Source organism: Phascolarctos cinereus, unplaced genomic scaffold, assembly GCF_003287225.1.
Source record: "Phascolarctos cinereus isolate Bilbo 61053 unplaced genomic scaffold, phaCin_HiC Scaffold_2;HRSCAF=192, whole genome shotgun sequence".
Lineage (NCBI taxonomy): Eukaryota > Metazoa > Chordata > Mammalia > Diprotodontia > Phascolarctidae > Phascolarctos > Phascolarctos cinereus.
In genome coordinates, this window is record NW_027555625.1 from 87,190,658 (window position 1) to 87,210,985 (window position 20,328).

The window sequence follows — 20,328 nt, forward strand, 5'->3', positions numbered from 1 at the left end:
AAATGTGTATGTGTATACACACACATATGTATGCATATATATACACATATGTACATTTAATTTGTAAAATCTTAACAAATTTTTCATAGATTTTCTCTAACTTCATCCTCTTTAAGAGATATTGTCACATAAACTGCAACTATTTTTATGGTGGTCTGTTCCCAAATGCTTATCATAAGCACTGCTATTTGAGATGACCTAGCATCTTGCAAAATTAGAATTCTTGTTGCCCTTGGACATAAAGTAAAATTCAATCCAACTCCTTTTTTTTTAACCTCTACAAGGAGAACCTTGTAGCCATCCTCTATTTAGCTAAAACTTCCTTTTGTCTAACAGTTATATTTGCAGTGAGAATGTTTCTTCAGTAATAGTATGTCCTCTCATTAGTCATCGGACCACATATCCAATTGCCTGCTTGATATCTCCACCATGGCCATAGGCATCACAAATTCAACATGAGTCCAAAGCAAACTCATCTTTCTCCCGAAGCTCACTCTTTCTCCTAACTTTTCTATTTCTGTCAAGGGTGCTAGCATTCTTCATCACCCAGGTTCACAACCTAGAGTCATCTTTGATTCTTTATTCTCACTCACACCTTACCATAGCCAATCAGTTGTCAAATCTTGCTGATTCTACCTCTTCAACATCTCTCCCATCCACCCCCTTCTCTCTATTCACACCACAGCCACCATAATCCAGGCCCTCACCACTTCTTGACTAGACAATTTCAATAGCTTCCTAACTGGTCTCCTTCCATCCAGCTTAACTTCCACTCAGCTGCCAAACTGATTATCTTCAAGCAAAGGTCTATATCACTCCTAGGATATAATACAAACTCATCTGTTTGGCATTTAAAGCCATTTACAGTCAGTCTTCAGCTTATCTTTCCATATCAATTGCATGTTACTCTATCTCACACACTTGATGTTCTAACTAAACTAGCCAAAAATGGTTCCCCATACCCAGTATCAATAAAGCATTTAGATTTTTTTCTTATTGTGAAAAAGTGGAATGAAAGGTATAATCAGAGAAATGTATGATAGGAAAGAAGGTAGACTAGACATAGTGAGTGTGATGAATAACCATTGGAAAGCTTATGGGCTCCAATGATATCTGCTCAATGTCAGAGATCCAATGGAAAGGCCCCAGCACATTTGGAGGATACACTATAGAGAATTTTGAATGAATGAATGAATGAAAAAGCATTTATTAAGTATCTACTATATGTCAAGCATGAGGGTCACAAATACAAAAGTGAAGAAAGTTTTTCCCCTCAAGGAGTTTGTGTTCTAATGTAATGAGGAAGAACAACACATATATGGGAATGGTGGCCAGAAATGGATATTTTGGTTTAGAAAGTTGGAGGAATGGTGAATGGAGCCATAGGTGAGTTGATTAACTCACTCTTTCCTGGAGGAATTTCATAACTGACTTATTGTTCTAGAGTTTTAAAGGCATGAGGGATGACAGATGAGAGTCAAAGGGATGGCTAGAAAGTGAAGTGATGTGAATCTCACTCCTCAATATAGTAAAGGACTGAGGCAACTGACAATCAAGACAGCCAAGACCAAGGTGAGACTTCTCCAGGATAGATGTGGACAAGAGCCCCACAGGATGAGAAGGCACAGATGGGTTGGATTTGCAATCTGCGATATCCCTACATCAGTGTACTCACAGACCTATCCAAGTTTTATCATAAGCCTGAGTATCTATGTGAGAGCCAAGAGCTTTAGGGGAGAGACTCTGACCCAAGTTATTCTGATCCTCACAGTGAGAAACCTTGGGAGGGAGCATGAGCCAGAGAGGTCACTATTGAGAAGCATACTGGACTTAGATCAGAGTGGTGGCTCTAGGCTTCTAGTTATATAGTGATGACTAGGGAGAGGAGGCAGGAAAAAGGTTATGGGCACAAAAGGCAATCCAGTGTAATGAAAGGAGCATGGGATTTAGAATCAGATGGCTGGAGTTCACATCTCTGCTCTGACACTTACTGGTTATGTGGTCTTGGATATGTTAGTTGATCTCTATTTGCCTGATTTTTGTTTTTAAAATAAAGAGTTTGAACAAACATCACTTCCAACTGTAAATCTGTAATCTTGTGATTTAAAGTATGCAAAAGAGTATGAAGTGTTCCAGTCAATGACGTGTAATCCTTCCAAACAAAATCACTTTCATTTGAGTCCTTATTTCACTATCTTCCATATCTATACCTCACTGTCCTGAGATTTCTCAATGCCATGCTTTTGTTCATGCTGCTCTTTGCTTGGAATGATTGTTGTTGTTCAGTGTTCAATTCTTTGTGACCCCGTTTGGGGTTTTCTTGGCAAAGATACTGGAGTGGTTTGCCATTTCCTTCTCCAGCTTATTTTACAAATGAGGAAACTGAGGTAAACAGGGCTAAGTGACTTGCCCTGTGTCATACAACGAGTCAGTGTCTGAGACCAGCTTTGAACTCAGGATGATGAGTCTTCCTGACTCCAGGCCTTACACTCTATCCACTGCACCGTCTAGGTGCCCACTTGGAATGATGCTTTTCCCCTGAATCTCTCTATGCCTGCCCCTCTTCTCCCCATCTCTGCTTTTAGATATCCTACCCAACCTCCAAGATAGATATGAGGGATTAGTCAGTGGAGCTCCCTGATCATCTATATGAGGTTCTGTATGGGACTTTTTAACCTTCCTGTGAAATGACCCCTCAAGTGCTGAAGCAGTGGCCAAGAACTGATGTGGAGAACTGAAGCCTCAGACAACCAGTATTTGCTCTCATACTGGGGCTGACATTATTGGACCATGAGCTCACAGTGCTGGAATGCTCACAAAGATTAGAAAATCATTTGGCAGAGCAATGACTTCTCAGGAAACCTATTTCCAGTTCATCCAAACACCCCAGCTCAGAGAGTACCTATGTCCCATGGTTGGGTGCAGGGAGGGGAAGGACAAGAAAAGACTATATCTATGCAATGAGGACAGCTTCCCCCCTCCATTCCCAAGAGCTCCTAACTGCTGCCTTGGGGCAATGGGGCATTACAATTGCATGTACCCCAACCCAACCCAAGTGCCTCGAGAGGAAAGTTGCTGGACCCAAACACCAAACCCCAGCCTTTTGGATGAATATCAAGAGTTCCTAGAATAAAGATTGAAAACATGACCCAGAGCTGAGTAGAAAGGGACCATGATTTTCTGTAAGTGTCAAGAGTTTGTAAGAGCTTGGATTTCTAAAAAAAAGTCTGGAAGAGTATCAAGGATTCTTAGTCTGACTATTGAGAACATGTCCCTGGAGCTACCAGAATAGCAAGGGCTTGACCCATGATACAGAGTAACCGTGATACAAGGACCTTGCCCTTGGTGGCAAACATGACTTACTTTATCAGTGCCAGTCCAAAGGAAAGTGGGCTGCCTCTCCAATAATAATAATAATAATAATAATAACAACAATGATGATAATAATAATAATAATAGCTAGGATTTGTATGGTACCTACTGTGTGCATTGTATTGTGCAAAGCACTTTATAAATATTTTCTCATCTCTCAGCAACCCTAGGAGGCAGGTGCCATTATTATTCCCATTTTACAGTCAAGGAAGGTGAGACTGACAGATGTTAAGTGACTTGCCCAGGGTCACACAGCTAGTATGCTTCTGAGGTCAAATTTGAACTCAAGTCTTTCTGAATCTAGGCCTAGCGCTCTATCCACTATACCACCTAGCTGCCACATAATAAACCTCTAGCAACCCTAACTTTATTTCCATTTGGTGAGGGGGAATCTCAAGAAATTAGTGTGATACCAAAAGGTTGGCTGCCTGTAACATGAGTCTCTGGGTAAAGGAAGGACTTATCAGAATGTTGGGTAGTTGTCCTTCTAACAACCTCAACTTCATTTTCCTTCTGGGGGTGTCCAAACCTCAAGTCTCAGAATCTTCAATACTCAGTCCCAACTAATTCATTATCTTCCCACCTAAATCTGCCCCTCCTCCCAACTTTACTTATTTCAGTTTTTCTTATTTCATCCTTCTAGTCAATCAGGTTCCCAACATTGGGACTATCTCTGACCCTTCCTTCTTTACTCCTCAGAGCCAAAAGATTGCCAAAGACTGCTGCATTGGAGGCAGCTTTAACCCTCAAGAGAGCCAACTGCTAAATCTCCAATGTGAAAATCATAAGCTCACACACCACCCACACAGCACAAATAAACAACCTCTAAAAATTGGGACTTGATGTTTTGCTTGGTTATCTAGTCTCAGGAAAGTGCTAATAATACAGATTAAACTCAAAAGTGTGTGTGCATGCATTCCCATTCACCAGCACTCCTATATTGCTCTATAAACATTGCTTGAGCTTAGCTCAGGGAATGAAGTCATCACTAGACTGGAGGTCCGGTGACTGTTGGCTAACAACAACAACAACAATAACAACAACAGCAGCTGGCATTTATATGGTGCTGGAAGGTTTGCAAAGTGTTTTACATCTATTCCCTCATTTGAGCCTCACAATAGCCCTGTTGGCGAATCTTGGACAGGTGACCTCTACCACATTTCTCACATCAGGCCCATTCTCTATGCCCAGATGGCAGCCACTATCCTAGTTCAGGCTCTCATCACCTCTATACCAGACTATTTTAATGGCTTACTAACTGGTATCCTCATTTGTACCCCAGTGTGTCCCTTCTCCAATCCATCCTGACCTTTGTGTTATCCTGTTCATAATCTGGGATAGCTTCTGCTTGCCTCTAGAAAAAAATACAAACTCTTCAGTCTGGTAGCTGAAGCTCTCCACAATTCAGTTTCTGCCTACCTGTCCAGATTTTTACCTCATACTATCTCCTTCATGATCTCTGTGTCCCAGACAAATTAGAATACTAGTTGTTCTCTGAATTTGATCTTTCTCTCTCTCTCTTTCTCTCTGCATTTTACACAAGCTATCCTCATGCTCAGAATGCCCTCATCATCTTTACTTCTCAGAATCCTTAACTTTAATATCCACCGTGATACTCCAGCCCCAGTCTGGGCAGCAGTCACTCCTGGACCAAGAAAATCTCACCTGACTTCCCTGATCCTTGGCATGTAATTTCTTCTTCACCCAATTTGTAATCCAATACCTCTCCATATAAGCCATCATCTAATTCTACTAGTCCACATGAAGCTGCTGAATGGGTGTTTCTTGGCCCATCTTCTATCATTTTTGTACTCCAGATCAACAGAAAATACAGATGATTATGATATGCTACCTTGGCAGGCTCTCAGCCATCTCCTCAGTCTATTTTTGTCAATCTTTTAACTATTTGATATGTGAGATGACTCTCCACCAGTTTGCTAAATTGGGTTTTCCTTGGACACTGAGACTGCTTAGCAGGACCCTACCCCTTGGCTGGCATTCCTGAGAGTGAACTTAATCATCATCCCCTCTCTTGTTCCTCTCAGGGGTAAGGCCACAGCTTCCTTCCATTGATCTCTTAGCCAAGAGACAGATTGGTCAACATATCTTTTTCATCATCTGACATTCCAAAGCACAAAACAATAGGTAAATGTGACTTTTGCCTAGATAACAGTGAGCATCAAGTAAAGCCCATGGCATCATTCTTGCTGGCATTTTATGTATACACTAGAAATGCTTCATGTTGATTCCATTGAGCATTTTCAGTGGTGTGTTAAAACACTTTGGCTTTGGATCTCTTTGAGAATTTTAAGTTATAGTTCTAGACTTCTTTATTGCTTCTAATGTAGTAACTAATTGAATATATTGCTTTCAGAGTTTCACTCTTGGTCAAAATGGATCCTGGCAAGAAATCCAGAAGCCAAAAACAAACAAACAAAAAACTTCTATTGGAATACCATGGTAATTGCAGTTTTCTGGTTCCTGAAAGAGTATGACTGTGCACACCTGATGAAAAGGTCTGTCCTCACCAAGATGTTTTTCCTGTCTTCTTCTAGAGATTAAAAAGTCAACACTGACAAACTCTGAAGGTTCACTGGTATGTTCATTCCTCACATAATCAGAATAACTTGTTAATACTTGCCTCTGAACACGTCAAGCACCAGTCTCACGCTTCCTCCATGCATCAGCTACCATCTTAGGGCAATAGAATCTATTCTATATCAGCTGCAGGGCTCTCTTGGTCCAAGAAGCCAAAATCATCGGGTTGTGCCTTCGTGGCCATAGAGCAGTGTATATTGGGTAGTATCAGTATCTTGTATTGGACATGTTATGGTGCAGTACAAATCTCTAACTTTTGGCATTTCCTCAATAGGAAAGTACCATCTGGGGAACAAAACTTGGGTCCCTGAAGGTCATGTCCCTTGTCCTTGGTCAGTGTCACTGTTCATAATCCTTTATCCTGCAGTTAATTCTGCAATCAGTCATTTAAGGATAAATGAATGGAGAGGATTGGTCAAACTCTGTGCAATGTATGTCTACTCTAGTAACTAAACCCTGAGCTGCACTGTCAAGTAGTAGCGGCCAGGCTCTCTACATGTTAGAGCTGATGGCGTAGTAGCTAGAACCCTGGACTTGGAGTCAGGAAGACCTGAATTTGAATCCTGCCTCAGACACTTAGTGCAACCATGTGCAAGTTACAGTTTCTCTCACTCTCGGTTTCCTTACTTGTAAAATGGAGAAAATAATTACACAATGTTGTTATGAGGATCAAATGAGATAACATTTGTATAACACTTCACAAAATTCAAGTACTAAATAGATGCTAGATATTATTATTATTATTATTACTACAGATCACTATTTCCCCTACCAACAATCAACCAAGAAGCATGTATTAAGCACTTATGTGTCCAGCTTTTATCACCATGATTCCAAACACATGAGGTCTATGGAATAAGGTATCTGGATCTATACTAGTCTCACTGAATAATAATGACCACTGAATGTATAGGTGGTTAATGCCCTAACTCTGCATCCATCCATAGGCAGCATCCATCTTGGCACTCATCAAGATATGTCAGTTAGCAAACATTTATTAAGCACCTACTATGGGTCAGACATTGTGCTGAGTACTAAGGATACAAAAACCCTGCCCTCAAGAGGCTCAGAGTCTAATGGAGGAGACAACATGAAAACAATTATATACAACACACCTCCAGGGTAAATGGGAGGTAATCAACAGAGAGAAGGCACTAGTATTAAAGGGGATCAGGAAAGGCTTCTTTTAGAAGGTGCAATTTTTGCTGGGACTTGAAGGAAACCAGGGAAGCTGGTCAGAGATAAGGAGTAAGAGAATTCCAGACATGAGGGGCAGCCAATGAAAATACCCAGAGTTGGGAGATGGAGTATCTTGTGTGAGAAACAACAGCAAGAAGGCCAGTGCTCTTGGATCAAAGAGTATATGTGTCAGGGAGTGAGGTTTGAGGAGACTGGAAAGGTAAGAGGAGGCTAGGTTATGAAAGGCTTTGAATGCCAAAAGCGCATTTTGTATTTGATCCTGGAAACAGCAGAGAGACAGTAGAGTTTATAGAACAGAAAATTGACATAATCAGACCTGAACTTCTAGGAAGATATATTAATCAGTAGGTTGATATCTGCCCAGACTTGAAATGAAGCTCAAAGCACAAGGCCCCAAGACTCAGTACTCAAAGCCAAGAACTTCATTTTATGCCTAGCATAATCCATTTCATTGTCAGTGTATCCTCATCTGGCAAATGCAACACATTTCTAGTGGCCATCATGCACTTTCCTGGCATCTGTCTGTAATGCCAAGTTCTTGCTTGGATCTGCAAAAGCCAATGCTAGTTGACGTGTGAGGCCATTGGGAAAGTCTTGGAAGGCCTACTCACAGTTCTTAATTTATTGACCTCCAAATGGCACCCAGGGGTTCTTGCCACATTAAGGCTTTCTTCTTGCTGCTGTATCTTCTACTTAGGAGGATCATTAGCCACTTAGCATAGCTCTTCACATGTTTCTGAGATAGCCACCAACTCCTAGAAATGCCTTTAGTTCTCAAGAATTCTTCAGATGAGGTCTACAGCCACCCCAAAGAGCCACCAGTGGCTGCCTTGGGACAAAGATACATTACAGCTGTATGTGCTCTGACTATGTGGCACCACTTCTATCTACTTAGGGTCAGTACTCATTCGTGGCTGAAACATTTTGTGACCTATGTCATTAACAGAGGTTCTACTAAACTGGCATTTGTCAACTAAACAGGGACTTCTGGCTGATCTGAGACTTGTGGAATAGCCTCTCCTCATGTCCTTCCAAAGTCTTTTCAAATACAAAGTCATCCAGATACATCATCACCTCCAAGTCATTCCTGTCACTAATCACCTTTTCCATAAGCTCTTAGAAAGTAGTGGTAGTTGGGCAGGGGACAGGGAGTTGTCTAGAAATTCCTTGGGGCCTGTCCTCAAACTAGTAGAACACTACTAGACAAATGAAAGTCATTTTTTCTTTATCTTTCTCTACCATATGGATATGGTAGTACCCACCACACAAATCTAGCACTGAAAAACATTGGCTCCAAAGACAGGTCATATTGAACTCATGGTGTGTTCAAGCTATGGTGATTAATAGCAGGGTATTAGCTTGGGAACTTAGAAGTATTGTACTATAGGGAATATTATCATTCCCTCTTGGCATGGAAACCAGAGAATTGTACAGAATATTGATTGTTTTCCTAGCATGGGAACCCAGGGAACATGACATCAGACCAAGATCCCAGCTACCTTCCTGGTCCTCTCTCTGGTTATGCCACATAGACTGTAACTCCTCCCTCATTTACAAAACTATTGTAGCCAGGTGGCTGTTGCTGTGTTGCAGAATTACCACAGGAATTCCTGGAGAATAGTCCAGCAAGATTAAGTGGCTTGCCCCAGAAATTGGGAAAGTCCTCCTGCAAAAGAAAAAAGAAAAAAAGTGGCATTTGAGCTGTGTCTTGAAGGAATCCAAAAGAGACTAACAAGTAGAAGTGAAGAGGAAGAGAATTGCAGGCCATGGGGGACAGTGCTAAGTCACAGAGACAAGAAATCGATTGTCTCCAATGGATCAACAAGAAATAGAGTGTTTAGAACTAATAGAGTGTGATGAGTAAAAAATAGAATGTGGTAAGGTAAAGAATCAATTGGGGAGTAGAAGAATTGCCTTGCTGCAGTGGGGGCCCAGATAATATTAGACAACAATTTTGTAGTGGATCCAATCAGCACAGTTTCATTATTTCTGTTAGCTCCTTTAGGCAGTACATGAATGGGAGCAAAGAAGATTGATGGTAAGAGTAATGTAAAGTTGGGGTTTGACAAAGTGTGAATGATGTCAGGACAAGGTGGCAAGAGATTCAAGAAAAAAGGACAGTGTAGAATTAAGTTGGTTCTCCAAAGAGGTGGAGATTGGAAAGGGGAGAGGCATGGGGGGGTAGCCTGGGAAAGTAATGAAGGTTGGAGGGATTAGAGGTTCCAGTGAGGACAAAGAAGAGGATTAGGGACTATAAAGCATAAAGGAAGATGGAATGATAAAAGATCTTGTTGCAGAAAGGTTAAGGCAAATGAGTACTTAGAAAAAAGGCCACTCAATTTGGTCATCAGTGACTTGGGGATAGTACTTTTAGCAACAGAGTGGGACCAGAAGCCAGATTTCAGAGTTGAGAAGTGAGTGGGTGGTGATGCAGGAGAGTCAGCAAGTATAGGCTTCACTTTCTAGAATTTTGGCAGTGAGAAAGCAGGAGATATACTAATAGCTTGAGGGACCAAAAGAATCAAAGAAAGGTTGTTTGGTTTTTTTTGTTTGTTTTATTTTGTTATGGGGAGGGGGAGGAGAGAAGAATACCCACAAATGTTTGAAGGCCAAGAGGAAGGAGTCCGCAGAAGTGTGGAGACCGAAGATGAGAGAAAGAATGGAGGTTCTTGGGTGGAATAAGGAACTAAGTGAGGTGAAAAGAAACAGGAATCAAGAGTACATGTGGATGGTTTAGTTAAAGGACAGGATGTCTGTTGTGAACTCTGGAGATAATGACGGCTGATTTGGATTTTTCTGATTTAAAGGTGTGGGGAACACTGTTTTTTTCATTTAGTTACCTAGTTCTTACTGGTTGGGGGTGGATAGTAGGAAGGAAGAAGTAAGCTACTATAATGATTACAAAGGAATGAAAATAGAACATCTTCCATACAATCTGAACACCCCCAGGTTGGCTGAAAATGAGTTTGGTATGGTAGAATGGACAGATATATTTGGTATAAATGGGATGAGGAGGGGGAGGGGAGAGGGAGATAACAGCAGTAATGTCATTCCAAACCTGCATGTGGGAGTTCTGGGATGGAACTTCCCTAGTGGATTATATGAGAAGCTCCAAACTAGAAAAAAGGCATAAAGGGCCAAGTTAGGCCTAGGGAACTCTAACTAGTTAGAATAATTTAGTATGTTTAAAGGTCACATAGTCTGGGACTACATTGATTGTGTTTATACTTCTAATTACTTTACCCTGCAGTATTATTGCTGAATTTATAGGATTCCTTTTTTTTTTTTGCCAATAAATCCTAGAAAAATGTACTCATGGTCTAGAGTAGGAGTGGGGAACCTGTGGCCTCAAAGCCATGTGGCCCTCTAGCTCCTCAAGTGTGGCCCTTTGACTGAATCCAAACTTTACAGAACAAATCTTGGTCTAGAGAGTGTAGCAGCTGAGGCAAGAAGGAAAAAAAAGAAGGAGGTTCTAGAGGGTATGGCAGGGGCAGAAGAAGGGGAAAGGTAATTAGGACTCAGGTACAGCCTTTGTTCAAACCAGGAATCCAAGTCATCTCAGAAGCCAAGAAAGGCCTAGAGGCTCCAGGAGGTTCTTGCCTCTGATTGGAACAGAGATTAAGACAAGTTTAGAAAGTAGTGAAAGGTGAAAGTTCTGAGGCTAAAGGCAAAAAGTCTTCTGGAAGACTTCCAAGCAGTGGAGCTGGTGCCCAAGAATCTGGCTATTCAGCCAAGCCTTAACCCCAGACCTGGATCCTTCACCATCAGCCTTGGTAAAGAGGAGGCAAATCCACCTCCCAAGTCTAGAGGTTTCATGATTGTGATAGTTACCTATTTCCTGACCTTGTCTGATGGCACATACTGTCTGAAACCTACAGCCTTGAGGCTACATGTGGCCCTGTGGGTCCTCAACTGTGGCCCTTTGACTTAATCCAAACTTTGCAGAACAAATCCCCTTGAGAACCTAGTGGGCCACATGTGGCCTTGAGACCACAGGTTCCTCAGCCCTAGCTCTAGTCCTATTCTGGACAGGTGCCCTATTTTTTCTATCTGTATTCCCCAGGGGATTCTGCACCATTGGGTGTTCTCAGGCTCCCCTCCTGTAACCCTTCCTTCCAACCTAGAAGGAAGAAAAATGAAACACTTAGATTTTCAAAGGTAATATAACCACTTGACTTCCTTCCTGAAGCTAGTAGACTGGAGTAGACTCTCTCTAAAATCACTCTCTTTCTGGTTGTTCTGACTTAGGGGACAGATTCAATTTAATTCCATTCTCTCCAACAGACATCTATCACCTATCTGCTGCGTATGAGGCACTGGAATAGTTATTGGCAATATAAAGACAAGGAGTTTACATTCAATGGGGGATAAACAGGTTTGCAAACAAGTACAAAGTATATCCAAAATCATTTCAAGAGGGAGAGAAAGGGCAGGAAAAGCAGGGTAGGAAAATCCTGGGGAAGGAGATGACACTTGAACTTTACTGCTTTGAATGAAGCTAAGGATTTTATGAAGTTGAGGTAAGAAGACAATGCATTCCAGATATGGGTGACCATGGTATAGAAGCACAGGGGCAAGGCATGGCATGTGCTCTGGAGAAAAGGTAACAAGACATATAAGGCCAGCCCATCCTGATCTCCTTGCTTTTTGGTGGAAAGTGGTGAATATCTCCTACTCTTTCTGCATCCACCAACATAGATTTCAGGCCTGAAGCAAGGAAACTGAGAAAGGGAATGAAGGGAATAGCATTGGAGCAGGCCTAAAGCCCAGAGAAGGATTTGAGGGTTTGGGGTTAGAGACAAGTATGGCTATAGTAGAATTAGGTCATCACTTTCCTTGCAGAGGGTACCTAGCCTCCTAGCCTCAGTGTTTTTGTTCAACCAGTGAGGGAAAGGTGTTCTACCTTCTCTCCAACAGTCATCCTCAAACTCAGAGCTATGATAAGGTGCCCTGCCAAGGTGAGGTATGCCTCCTGAGCCCACATCCTCCGCTAGGGCATAAGATTCAGAGCTAGAAGAAAGCTTAGAAATCATCTAGTCCAAGCCTCTCATTTTACAGATGAGGAAACTGAGGTCCAAAGAATGGAAACAACTTGCCCAGTTTCCCAAGAAAAATAAGTGTCAGAATCAGGATTTGAACCCTGGGTCCTCTGAACCCAGGTCCATCACTCTTTCTGCTAGAACATTCTATTCCCTGATAATCTCTAAACAATTTCAGGTATGTGTAGTGTATCACAGCCATCTTCCCCCTTCCGTCCCTTGTCTCTCTCTTTCCCCATTTTCATCTCTCCTCCCAGGTTCCAGGTCTGGCCACCTGATCAGCAGAAGCCCAGGAATAACCAAACTCCACACTCAGTCCTGGACAGCATGGTTCTGGCCAGCCTGGAATTATTTGAACCAAGAGTCCCAGTGGCCCCAGCCTGGGAGGCCACAGGATTGTTTATCTTTGTTGGGGAAAAACCTCAGCCCAGGCCATAAATCACTGCTTGACTTGACGGCTTTGCTGAAATGTTTGTTTAAAGAATGAAATCCTCCTGACTTAATATCAGAGCTCTCTGTGTTCCTCAGGCAGGCCCCTGTCTCAGCAGAATCTGCCTGGGGCCTAGGGGGAGGGTCCCTGAAATGCCTGGGCTTTAAATATCTGTCCTGAAGAGGGAAACAATAGTACGGATTATCCAAAACTGTGGATAATCCAAAAGGGTTTTCCAACCCTCTTTGAGATGCAAAAAAGTCTGTGCAACATTTACTTTCTTGGAGGAGCCCTTCACTGGTTGCTGCTAACAGGAGTTTGGGAAAGGTAGTCTGGGTATTGTAGAAAAAGGTCTGGATTTCAAGTCAGAGGAAACAGTTTCAAGTGCCAGCTCTGACATGTGCTATCACCTATTTATGTAACAAGTCATTTAGCCTTTGAGTCTCAGTTTCTTCATCTCTAAAATAAGGATGATAGTAATTGTGCTACCTACCTTGAAAAAATAAAACAGGTAGCATTTATATAGCACTTTAAGATTCATAAAACACTTTGTTATGGAGGGGAGGGAAGGAACAAGCATTTATTAAGCATCTACTGTGTACCAGGCATCGTACTTAATGCGTTACAAATGTTATCTCATTTGATATCGGGAGGTCGATGCTATAATTATTCCCATTTTACATTTTAGGGAACTGAGGCAGACAGAGGTTAAGTGACCCGCCCATGATCACACCAGCAGTAAGTGTCTGAGGTAGGATTTGAACTTAGTTTTCCTGACTCCAGGTCCAGCATTTAATCCATTGTATCACCTGTTGTTGTCACTGTTCAGTGGTTTTCAACTCTTTGTGACCCTGTGGACCATACTGTCCATGGAATTTTCTTGGCAAAGATACTGGAGTAATTTGCCATTTTCTTTTCCAATGGATTAAGGCAAACAGAGGTTAAGCAAATTGCCCAGGGTCACACAACTAGTGAGTTTTGAGGTCCAATTTGAACTCAGGTCTTCCTGACTCCAGACCCAGTGCTCTATATTCACTGAGCCACTTAGCTGCCTCTAAAAGTACTGAAAAGTATTTTGGTAACTATGAAGTGCCATGTAAATGTGAGCTGATTCCCAAAATTGAGACAGAAGACAGAAGTAGAAGGGCAGTGACAAAGAAGATAATATGCAAGTAGGCAAAGAGTGTATTCTGTGAGAGAAAAGAATGACCCCCCCATTCCAGGATGACTGTAAGTAGTGTTAGCCAGGGCAATGGGTCAGCAGGAATCTTCAAAAGCCAACTCTCAGGCTTCTTGCCCCCCAACCCTACTCTTCTGAGAAAACTGGGGTTGGAATCTGTAAGGATCCACACGAGACTGGAAAAGATGGATGAAGGATGGGGCTGGTTGAGGTTTGTGTGTGGTGGAAAAGAATCCTGGTTTTAGAGTTCAAGGTTGTTGTTCAGTCATGTCCAACTCTTCATGACCCCATTTGTAGTTTTCTTGGCAAAGATACTGGAGTGGTTTGCCTTCTCTTTCTCCAACTCATTTTATAGATGAGGAAACTGAGGCAAACTAGGTTAAGTGGTCCAGGGCCATATAGTTAGTAAGTGTCTGAAGCTGGATTTCAACTTATGAGGTTGAGTCTTCCTGATTCCAGCCCCCCCACCCCCAACTCTATCTACTGTGCCACCTAGCTGCCTCTTGAGTTCAAGGGCCTGAGTTCAAATTCTAGCTTTGCTGCTTACTACTTGTGTGATGTTAGGTGAGGAATTTCTCCCCTATGGGCTTCATTTTCCCCACTTATAAAATGAGGTGTTTGGTTTGGACAACCACCAAGGCTGCTCCAAGCTCTATATCTAGCCTCTTGTGATTCTTCTGTGGTCTCTAGAGGGGCAAGGTGCTGTAGTGCAGCCCTGGCCTTGCAGTCAGCTCTGCCACTCACTAGCCATATGACTCTTAGCCTCACATTCCCCAGCTGTAAAATGGAGATAATAATATTTGCACACTATCAACCTCCCAGAATTGTGGTGAGATCAGCACGATAGAGAGTGTCCAAAAGTCTTAGTGCAGCTTTAAGCTGTTAAAGCCTAATGCTGCCCTAAGACTTTTGGGACACTACATATGTCTTGGGGGAGGGAGGAAGCTTTGGACTTGGAGGCAAAAGAAGAGGAACAAAATTATTTTAGGGGGTATTGAGAAGCATGGGGTTAGGAACCAGGAAACTGATTTGCAAGAGGCAGAGGAGACAGTCCTATGGGGGAATCATTCTGGGGGAATGTCCAAAGAAGACAAATTGGTAACTTTTACTGAAGCTTATAGTCTTAGGGAGCTGTCTAGGGCAAGTTGCCTGGGATGAACGACCTACAGAAGAGCACCCCTCTAGTGTTTGTAAGAGGCAGTCCAGTTCTTCCTGACTGAATGGTGGCCTTCTATCTACCTGACTCTGCCCTGGTCAGAGCACACCTGGAGTATTATGTTCAGTTCAGGGAATCACTTATTTGGAAGGGCACCAATGAGTTGGAGAATGTCCAGAGAAGGGAGGTCTGTAAGGGTGGACACTGGAGACCATTCCATTCGAGGATCAGTTGAAGACATTAAGTCTGGAAAAGAGAAGGCTCAGGGGAGAAGGACTGTCATCAGCTAGAAAGATTGAAATTCTTTTACTTGAACCCAAAGGAAGAGCTGGGAATAGTGGGTAGAGGTTGCAGAAAAGCATATATCAGCTTGATATAAGGAAAAATTTCCTAGCAGTTACACTGTTCAAATGTGGAATGGACTGCCTTGGAAAATAATAGGTTCTCTCCCTTTGGAAGTGTTCAAGTCTGAACGATCCCTAGCTGGGTTTGTTGTAGAGTGTTCTTGTCCAGATGACATTAGAGGTCCCTTCCAAATCTATGATTCTTTGAGGATATTTGACACACAGCTCAGTTCAGTCATTTTTCAGTCATGTCCAATTCTTTGTAACCCCATTTGAGGTTTTCTTGGCAAAGATACTGGAGTGGTTTATCATTTACTTCTCTGGCTCATTTTACAGATGAGGAAAATGAAACAAATGGGGTTAAGTGACTTGCCCAGGGTCACACAGCTAATAAGTGTTTGAGGCTAGATTTGAACTCAGAAGTAGAGTCTTCCTGACTCTAGGCCTAGCACTCTACCCGCTGTGCCACCTAGCTGCCCCTAACAAGAAGCTAGACATGGGCAAATTATTCAATGCAATTCAAAAAACCAATTTAGGCACCTAGCAGGGTACTATGTGGTGGCGCAGTGCACTAGGCAGTGTAGATACAAAGATAAAAATGATACTTCCTGCCCTCAGAAAACTTGAGGAATAGGGACATAATGTGTATGTAGACAAGTCCTGTCATTTCTACCTTCACAACATCATATACACACACGTATGTGTATGTGTATATGTACACACATATATTATATAACACACACATACATATATAAAATGTGTGTGTGTGTGTGTGTGTGTGTGTGTGTGTGTGTGTGTCCCCTCTCATCTCTCACTTGGCACAGGTCCTGATAAGCCTGGATTATTTCAAATAGCTCTATAATTAGTCTCCCTACCTCAAGTCTTTCTCTGTATTCTAGTTCATCCTCCACTCAGCTGCCAAAGTGATCTTCCTAAAGTACAGGTCTTGGGGCAGCTAGGTGGCACAGTGGATAGAGCATTGACCCTGAAGTCAGGAGGACATGGGTTCAGATCCAGCCTCAGACCAAACACTTGGCATTTACTAGCTGTGTGACCCTGGGCAAGCCACTTAACCCCAATTGCCTAAAAATAAAAATTTAAAAATTAAAAAAAAATAAATAAAGTACAGGTCTTACCACATCACTCCTCTACTTGATAAACTCCAGTGGCTCCCTATTGTCTCCAGGATCAAATATAAAAATTCTCTATTTGGCTTCTAAAGCCCTTCCTACTTTCCAGTCTTCTTATATTTTAGTACGCTCCATATATTCAGATCCAGTCACACTGTTTCTCTTACACAATACTCCATCTCCTGATTTCGTTTGTTAGCTCATGTCTGTAATGTTCTCTCTTCTAGTCTTCAGCTCCTGGCTTTCCTGGCTTCCTTAAGACTCAGCTCAGATCCTATCTTCTGCAAGAAACCTTCCCAGTTCCCCATGACTGCTAGGGCCTTCACTCTGAGTTTACCTCCCATTTACCATGTATATACCTTGTGTGCACATAGTTGTTTACATGTTGTCTCCCCCATTAGAATGTGAGCTCTCTGAGGACAGAGACTATTTTTTATCTTTCTTTGCATCCCCAGTGTTTAGCACAATGCCTGGCACATAGTAAGCGTTTATTAAAAGTTTGCTGACTTGTTGACAAAGCAGGAAGTGATGGGAGGAAAGGAAAGGCCAAGGTGCTTGAGGAAAATGTGAGGCAAGAACACTTTAATTTGGATTGATCAGTGAAAACTATGGGGGGACAGTAGCACCATAGCTGATCCTTGAAGGAAGAGGATTCAGATTTCACTGAGGCAAGTTGAGTTGGAGAAACTGCTAGTAGTCCAGTTTGAATGCAATGTTGTGCTCACGAAAAGCAAAAATGTTAAATAAGACCAAAAAGAGAGGTGAAAGTCAAATTATGAAAAGCTTTAAATGCCAGATTAAGGTAGTACTTTATTCCAAAGGCAACAGGGAATTATTAAAGGCTTTTGAACAGATCTAGAACTAAATGGTCAGAACTTGCCTTGGGAAGATTAGTTTGCAAGTTCTATGAAGGGAGGATTGAAGAAGAGAGAGATAAAAAACTTGGAGACCAGTTAGGAGTCTATGACTATGGTCTGGTGTAGCAATTCCTCTGGGCCACATTGTCACTCATACTCAAAGATAGGGTCTCAAGAGGGTGGCTGCTACCTTATGTTCTATGGGGTATTTTTGTAGGGCCTTCCTATAGCTCATAAGCCCCCACCAGGCAGCATTAACTTCATCAAGCAGCTAATGCTTCCCATTAACTATCAGCCAGTAGATACAATTAGTTCTTTATGAAGGCATTCACATATTAAGAATTGTATCTATAAAACATTTCCCCCATAAACCTGAACATATTCCCTTCCCCCCTCTAAAAAAAATGCACCCAGAGAAGAGTGGGCACAAACTTGGAGTGCAGTAGAAGTGATTCACCCCTACAGGGAACATGTATGGCAATTCACAGTTCCTGGGACTACAGTGCTTCATCATCCTTTCTTTCTGAGGAGTCCTCCCTAAATCTAGCTCCAACTCTCTAGGAACAGGTGTCTTCTGGGTGGATTCTTCCTCTGAGCACTCAGAATCTGGTCCTTCCCACATCTTGACCTATTGGTTACCAGAACTAATTCACTCTTGAATCTATGACCAGTTTTCTTTTTTGCTGCTATAGCTCCCTCTCTTTGATGGTGTTTCTGGCCCTGGGTGACTGTCTCTCTGTAGCCATGTCTGTCTGGAGTGTGTCTCTGCCCCATTAGCTATGCCTTGTACTTTCTGGAACTGACTCTCTATATGCTGGACAGGATATCTCTTTCTAGACAAGTTACTCCGCTATTAGATGTCATGACTGTTGAGGTAAGAGATGTGGAGAAACTCTTGTCTTCTATTTCCTGCCTGCTAGAATAGGTACATGGCTCCTCTACAACTATTCCAAATTGACTTCTCTCTCCAGGGCTTAGCCATTTAAAACGTTGCAAAAACATGTATAATTTTTGCTTGCCCAATGAAGTTGCTCTATTTAATTCCATTAGAGAAATATGTTTACATTCCATAAAGCAATCACCTGGTGTTAACACCCTGTTAACACATTAATGCCTCATTACTTCTATTCTTCATTCTTTGCTTTCTGTGATTCGATCAACTATTTGGTGAGGGTACCAAATCCCTCCTTCCCTAGTACTCTCATTCTCTCCCAGTTAAACATTTGTTGTTCCCAAAAAATAAACCAGGGTGCTTTTCGGCAAAGCCCATATAGCACATTTCACAAACAATATAGAAATTAAATTTCTCCACAAGGATCTAGACCTATGTTGACTGGTAAGCCTGGGTTTTACATTTACTTCCAAATTTGTGGTTAAACAATTTTAACAAAATGACATCATTTTACAAAACATTGTGGGCTACTGCTTGTCTTTGTTCTTGCAAAGGTCTGCCCCAACCCAAAGACAATAAAAGAAAAGGAAAAAGAAAATCAAGTCACCCCCTCCCCAACCCCCAGAGTGAGAGTCTGGTCCCTACAGAACTCTCAAAACATACAGGACTCTCTTCTCTTAGGGATTAAGGACATTTGGTCCACTGGAAGTTACCCCTTTACCTTGCAGTGAAAAACTAAGCTGTCCCAGGTTTAAAATTCTTCTGGGTCCCTGCAACAAATAGGGCAACTCAAATAGAGGTCCAAGCTAACTTTTCATTAGGATAAATTGAGCTGAGCTTTGAGGGAAGCTTGGAGGTACAGAGGGGCTACATTCCAGGCATGAGGGACAGCCTAGGCACAGCATGGAGAATGGGAAAAGAAATGTCATATTAAGGAACAGGAAATAGGATAGTTTGGCTGGACCAATGAACGTGTGAACAGGATAAATGTGTAATAAGTCTGGAAAGGTAGACAGGTCGGATTGTGAAACACTTTAAACAGCAAAGATGGTAGTTTATATTTTACCCTAGGACAATAAGGGGACACTGGAGTTTTTTGAGCAGGAGATTGACCATGTGGTCAGGCCTGTTCTTTGGGAAAACCACTTTGACAGCTGTGTGGAGGATGGATTGGAGTGAGGAGGGACATAAATCATGGAAACCAATTAGAAACCTATTGAAATAGTCCAGGTGAGAGGCTATGAGGGCCTGAACTGAAATGACAGCTGTATGAGCAGAGAAAATAAGACAAATGTCAGAGATATTGTGGAGGTAGAAATGGCAAGATTTGGCAACCAGTTGGATGTGTGAGGTGAGGGACATTAAGGTGTCAAGTATAACTGCAAGGTTGTGAACCTAGGTCACTAGAAGAATGGTGGGACCCTGGACAGAATTAGGGGAATTTGGAAAGACAGTGGTTTTAAAAAGAGGAATAATATATTTTAGTTTAGACATGTTGAGCTTTGAGGAACCCATGGGGGATACAGATCAAAATGCCCAAGAATCAATTGGTGATGTGAGTTGGAGTTCAGAAGAGAGACTAGGACAAGCTATATGGATGTGGGAATCACCTGCATAGAGATAATAATTATACCCATAGTAGCTGATAAGATCATTAAGTAAGAAAGCTTTGAGAGAAAAGGAGAAGGCCCCATACAGATCCTATAGCTAGAGGGCAGGAATGAATGATGATCCAATAAAGGAGAATGAGAAGGAGCAGCCTGATGTAGGAAAAGAAACAAGGGAGCAATGTTACAAAAACCCAGAGAGGAGGAAGTGTATAAGCAGAGAATGTGATCAACAGTGTCAAATGCTGCAGAAAGTTCAAGAAGAAAGAAGGATGAGGAAAGGGTTTGGGATTTAGCAATTAAGAGATCACTGGGAATTTTGGACAGAGCACTTTCAGTTCAATGATGAAGTCAGCAGCCAGACTGAAGAGGGAAAGAGAATTGAACTGGGAAGCTAAGCTCTATCCCTAACTCTGTACCCTGGATAAAGATATTTAATCTCTCTGGGCCTGTTTCCTCACCTATAAAATTAGGGGATTGAACAGATTGATCTCCAAATTTCCTTTCACGGTCCCTAAAGGTC